Source organism: Crocodylus porosus, unplaced genomic scaffold, assembly GCF_001723895.1.
Source record: "Crocodylus porosus isolate Cpor-Errol unplaced genomic scaffold, CroPor_comp1, whole genome shotgun sequence".
NCBI lineage: Eukaryota > Metazoa > Chordata > Crocodylia > Crocodylidae > Crocodylus > Crocodylus porosus.
The window spans coordinates 740,356-746,650 of NW_017728890.1; positions in this window are offsets into that span (position 1 = coordinate 740,356).

Genomic DNA, 6,295 nt, shown 5'->3' on the forward strand with positions numbered 1-6,295 from the left:
TTAGAGCGGCGAAGCCTGACTCCAGCGTTGCGTTCCCGTCTTGGGGGCGGGCCTCTGGTTTGCTGGTGGGTTGGGGTCTGAGGGGGGCACGCCGGGCATCCAGGACTCCTGGGTACTCGGTCATGGACGGAGGCTCAGAACAGCTGGGTTCAGGCTCTGAGGCCCGGTGCAGGGTGCAGCTCTTGTGCCTCAGTTTCTCTGTGAGGCAGGGAGCTCCCCGCATGCAGCCAGCTCTGGGGTGGAGCGGGGTGGGCAGAGGGGTGCCTGCATAGAGGGGCCTGCAGGGGGGCCTGTGGAGCTGCTCGCCGCCACCCCCTACTGCCTGTGGTTTGGGCCCGCAGCTGCGTGTCCTAGCCCCAGCACTGCCAAGGGGGAGTCTCCCAGAAGGCAGCAGGTCCCATGGAGAGTGTGGGGGTGTGGGCCAGCTCTGAGCTGTGGCGCCTCTGGGGTAACCGGGGTTCGTGGATTGTGTTTCCATTGGGTGCCAGGGCCAGAGCAGGGGGTGCCACACATGGCTGGGTCCCGGCTCTGCCGCCCCTCCTGGCTGCCCCCCAGCAAGGCCCTTCCCTGCCCCTTCCCCTCTGGCCTGTAAGAGCGGCTAGACGACGGGACAGGTGGGCACCAGCCCACGCCGTCTCTCCCCCAGGACACCTGGGTTCTCTCCCTGCCACCAGACACTTCCCACGCCTTGTGCCTCAGTTTCCCCTGGCCGCTTCATTGGCAGAGGGCAGAGCTGGGGCTCCCGGGAGGGAATGGCAGGGACACGACTTGCCCCGCCGCCCACGCCAGGAGCCTCCACAGGGTTCCCACACCACCGCCCCGCCACGCCCCGCCTCACCAGGGCCTAGCTCTGGCCACAATGCCCGTGGGCTGCAGCCCCAGCTGGGTGGATGTGCAGAGAAGGGCAGAGCAGCAGGACGCCTGGGTCCCCCGCAGCCCCGAGAAGAGCAGAGGGGTTTGGGGGGTTGGTAGCCAGGACTGCTTGGCTCCATTCCCAGCTCGTGGCGGGGAGGGGTGGAGCAGGAAGGTGGCAGGGCAGAGGGCCACAGCTGCTGGCTGGTGACTCAGCGCCGGGCCCGGCCCAGCGCCCGGGGCAGCAGGAGTGAGTCAGCCCTCCAAGAGGCAGGCAGGCAGGCAGCGGCTGGGGGCACCACCCACTTGGGCCCAGGGACACTGTCGCATGAGGGCACTGTTGCACGAGGAGCTGCACACCAGCCTGCTAGTGCCAAGGACTCAGCCCCCTGCCTCTGCCCCCTGCCCCCGCGCCCCCCCTCCCGGCCCCCCGGCCCCCTTCCCCGTCCCGGTGCCAGATGTCGGTGCTGACATGCCTGGCGGAGGGGGGTGCCGGGGGCCCCGCGGCTCAGACGCTCCTGCCCCGCTGTCTGCCGACAGGCCCCGGCTTGCTGCCCATAAAGGAGAGAGGGGGGAAAGAAAAAGCCCGAGCTAATTCGGTCATGGAAAAAGGTTTGGGTGGAAATACCTTCCCCGCGCGGGCGCCGCAGTAAAAGGCAGCTTTGTTCGCCGGCTGCAGCAGGGAGGCCCCAGCTGGGCTGGGGGGAAGCCACTGGCAGCACAGCCCTCCTGGCGCCCCCCACCCTCCCGGGGGGCTGCAAAAGGGGCAGGGGCTTCATACCCCCTCCAGAGGCCTTGCACTTGACTACAGGCAGATGGAGGGGAGCTGGGCTGGGTAGCTCTACCAAGGGAATGGGGGGGCCTCTGCCCCGTGCCTCAGTTTCCCCCAGGTGCAGGCATCCAGCTCTGTGGCCAGCCTCCCATGGTGGCCGGGATTGGGGCGCACACGGCTCTGATCACTGCAGGACCCACAGACTCCTGGGTTTTTGTCTTGGTGCAAGGAGGGGAAGGGGGCACAGCCGGGACTCCTGGTCTCTTTTCCCAAATCTGGGAGGAGAGTGAAGACCGGGGTCAGGAGCGGGGTAGGGGCTGGCAGCTCAGACACCTGGTTTCTGTCCACAGATTTGGGGGAGCTCCATGTTCAGAGTCCTGCTGGGCTGTGGGCTCACAGGGGGATGATGGACACATTGTGCCTCAGTTTCCCCAGCAGGGCGAACCTTATGGGGGGGTGGGACACTTCACATAGGCTATGGATGGCTGGATGAGGCTTGAATGACCCCTGGGAACTAATTAGCCAAGGCAGTTGCTTCCCCCTGATTAGTTGCCCACCAGGACCCCTTGCCCCCTACCGCTGACTCAGGGGGACCAGTCGTGCCCCTGCCCTGCTCACAAGTGCTCGTGCAAGGTGTGAGTTAGTGTGGGGACTCCCACCCCCTGGCTCCAGACCAGGCTGGTCAGCTGGCAATGGGGAGCCCCCATCCCGGCTCAGCCACCTGCACGGCTCTGACCCCCCCTGGCCCCCCAGGCATGGCAGACAGGGTGCCAGCCCCAGAGCTGCAGGTGTGGGGGGCTCTGGGGGCTGTTGCCTCCCTCCGTCACTGCACCACGGGTCCATGGGCCTTGTTCTGGGGGGGGGTCCCAGGCCACTCCAGCCCAGCTCTGTGCTGACCCTGAGCCCCAGGGTCCCGATCCTTTGGGATCCTTGCTGGTGGGGCCTGCAGGGCCCGTGGGGCACACAGGTTGGCGCGGGCGCAGGAATGCAGCGCTGCAAGTCAGGGAGCAGCGCAGGGCTGGGCCCAGGAAGCTCCAGCTGCCTTTGTTCTTCTCGCCCCAGCCGGGGGTTGGTCCCAGGCGGGCGGGAGAGCAGGTTCTGCTGTCGCCCCCGGCGGGTGCAGGCCCGGCACTCCCAGCCGAGTGGGGCGGCTGCCATGCGGCTGCGGCAGGGGTGGAGTGTGGCAGGGAGAGGTGCGCTCGCAGGCCCAGGCCCAGCATGCACACAGAGACCCGCACACACGTGCATGCACCCCACCCTAGCACACGCACACACCAGCCCACCACACAGGCATGACACACACAGAGACCTGCACGTACACTCTAGCCTGGTGCACATACATGCATACACACAGAGATCTGCACACACCCCCCAGCCCAGCCCACAGGAATGACACACGCAGAGACCTGCACACCCCCCCCCCTGCTGCCCAATACATACACACATGCATACACGCAGAGATCTGCACACATGCCCCCAGTCCAGCACACAGGCATGACACGCACAGAGTTGTGCACACTGCCCCCCAGCTCAGCACATGGGCATGACACAAGTGGAGACCTACACACACCTCAACCTGACACACACACACACATACATACAAGCAAAGATGTGCACACACACCCCAGCCTAGCACAGAGGCATGACACACACACAGGTGTACACATTCCTCCTAGCCCAGCACATAGGCATGGTACACATGGCGACCTACATACACACACCAGCTGAACACACACACACAACGAGAGATTTGCACACACATGCACACTCCATCCCAATGTAGATGCATGCACACACCCCAGTCCCCCCGGTATACTCAGTCAGCAAACAGCCCCACATCACCGTGCCCAGTCAGCTCACACACATCCGTACAGCCACCCCCCACCACCCAGAGACAAACCCAAAACACTCCAAAACACACCACAACAAACACCTACGCCTGCCAACAGGCAAATGCACAGATACATGGACAGATGCATCAAGATACACACATACTCCCAGTCAAAACATGTGGGATACACCCCCGACACACCCATGAACGGGACAGCCCAACATCCCAACATACTCTAACACACACTAGACATCTCTATTCCCATACACATGTTGTAACACCCATGCACATGCACCCCTGTTGTAACCCACAGCCCCCCAGGCCTTCCCTGAACCAGGTCCAGAACCCAGATGTCTGCTTGCCCTGTGCTATGGGCCGGGTGCTCCCCCTGGCCCGCCGATGGTCTGGGATGGCCTGGTGCTGAAGCCTCTGATGCCATGCACTGGGGTGCCCACGGGCACTAGGGGCAGGGGTGGATACAACCTGGAAAGTCTCTCCTTGTTTTCTTCTACCTTTTCATGCAAACATCCCCCAGAGAAAAGGGCTCAGCCCATGCCCCACCTCGCCCCTGCAGCCTCCCCCTTGCCATGGGTGTGTGCCAAGCCTTTGGGTCTGAAGGGATCACACCTCCAGCCATGCTCCCCTCCCTACCTCACCAGCAGGGGCTCCAGGGCCAGCTTCTGCAGCTGGGAGATGCAGGGTAGATTCCTTCCTCTGCCACTGACTTCCTGTGAGACCCAGGGCACATCACTTAGCCTGGGCATGGCAGGGGTTCCCCAGGGGCATGAAACTCCAGGAGTGAAATCAGTGGAAGTTTGGTCCTTGTGGGATGGTGGGCCTGGGGCTGTATGTGCAGTTCCTAGTGCAGAGGCAGTGGGGTGTGGGATAATGGGGGGCAGTGGGGCTCCTGGCATGGGTAGTGCAGGAAGGCACTTGCTGGGGCAGAAGAGGTGTGTGTGTGCGCATGTGCACGCATGCTGGGATGGGTGAGTGTGCATGTATTTTTGTGTGTATGCTGGGGCCAGTGTGGGTGCGTGTGTGTGCATGCACATGTGTGTATGTGCTGGAGCTGCCACATGTGTGTGAGTGTGAATTGGGGCTACTGTGTATGCAAGTGTGCTTGTGTGTGAGTATGTAAGTATGTGTGTATGTGTTGGGGCCAGTTTGTGTGTGTATGTATGGGATGGGGCCAGTGTGTGCACGTGTGAGCTGGGATTGGTGTATGTGTGTGTGCTGGGATTGGTGCATATGTGCGTGTGTTGGGGGGGTGTATGTGTGTATGCTGAGGTTGGGGTATGAATGTGTGTTGGGGTATATGTATTTGTGTACTGAGGTCAGTGTGTGCATGTGTATGTGTTTGTGTGCTAGGGTTGGTGTGTGTGTGTATGTGTTCTGGGATTGGTGTATATGTATATGTGCTGGGGATTGGGGGGGGTGTGTGAGCTGCAGTTGGAGTGTGAATATGTGTATGGGTGATGTGTGCTGGAGTTGGTGTGTGTGTGTTTGTGTGTATACTGGAGTGCTGTGTGGATGGGATGGGGTTTGTGTGTGTTCTGGGACTGGTGTATATGTGAGTGGATTGAAGGGTGTGTGTATGTGTGTGAGCTAGGGGGTGTGTGTGTGTGCATGCCAGTTGTGTGTACACTGGGGCTGGTGTCTGTTAAGGGGTGTGCATGTGCATGCTGGAGTTGGTGTCTATGTGCATGAACTGGGGGCTGATGTGTGTGTGCGCGCACATGTGTGCGCTGGGGTTAATGTGTGGCATGATACCCGCCTCTGCTGGACCTAAACCCGCCCCTGGCCCCCAGCTCTGTGAGCTTCCCCCAGCAGTGCCCAGAGAGGGTTCCAGAGCAGTGCACACTGGGCGTCAGTCCTACATGGTGCTGCACCCCCATGGGGCGGGGTGGGGGGGAGGTGGTCGTGGCCTCCTCCACGCAGGAGGGGTTGTCCCGCCGGCTCCCGCGCTGGTTTCCGCGCACCGGACACCTCGGCCTGACAGCGGTTTATTTTTGGAAGGCGAGTGCAAGGGGCCGCACATATGGAAACGCTTATGGAAACGAAGGCCTCGAGCAATCGCCTCCTCGCTCCCCATCTAGTGTCTTTCCCAGCTCGGGTGCTGGGTCGGGGCCTGGCCCAGCAGCCTTAACATTGCAAAGGTGCCTGGCGCCACCCTCCTGCCCCACAGCCCCAGGGTGCTCTCAGAAGCAGACCCACTGCTCCGCTCCCAGGTTGCTGCGGGGTGGGGTGCTGCTGTGCGGAAGCTCACACCATTGCTGTTCCCATGGGGCACTGTTATGGGGAAGCTTGCAGCCCTAGGGCTGAGCTGGGCGTTGTGGTGTGGAAGTTTGCAGTGCTGGGGGTGCAGCCATGCACTGCTGGGAGAAACTCACAGCTCTGAGAGTCCCCCGTAGGCACTGCTGGAGGAAGCTCGCAGCTCTGAGTCCCCACTGGGCACTGCTGGGGGTAGCTCACAGCTGTAGAGTACCTGCTGGGCATTGCTGGGGGCACCCCATGCCCTCCCCTCCCCCCGGGGGGGGCTTTGTCCCTCTGATCCAGGCCACCCCTGTGTGCCCTGTGGGGCTCACCAGGCCAGTGCCAGGCTGTTCCCCTCACCCTACTGCCCCCCACCTCCAGCGGCCCCTACAACTGGGGGCCCAGCAGTGGCAGGGGGCAGTGGTGCTAGAAAGGGGCAGAGATGGAGAAGGGGGCCGCGGGCAGGGGTAGCCGGGGGGAAGAGGGGCCGGCTGGGGGGGAGCGCAGGAAGGCGCGGGGCTGTTGTGAATTAGGGCCGCGGTGTCGGGTTCCCCGTGGAAGATGTGAGCTCACATTCTGCCCCCGGG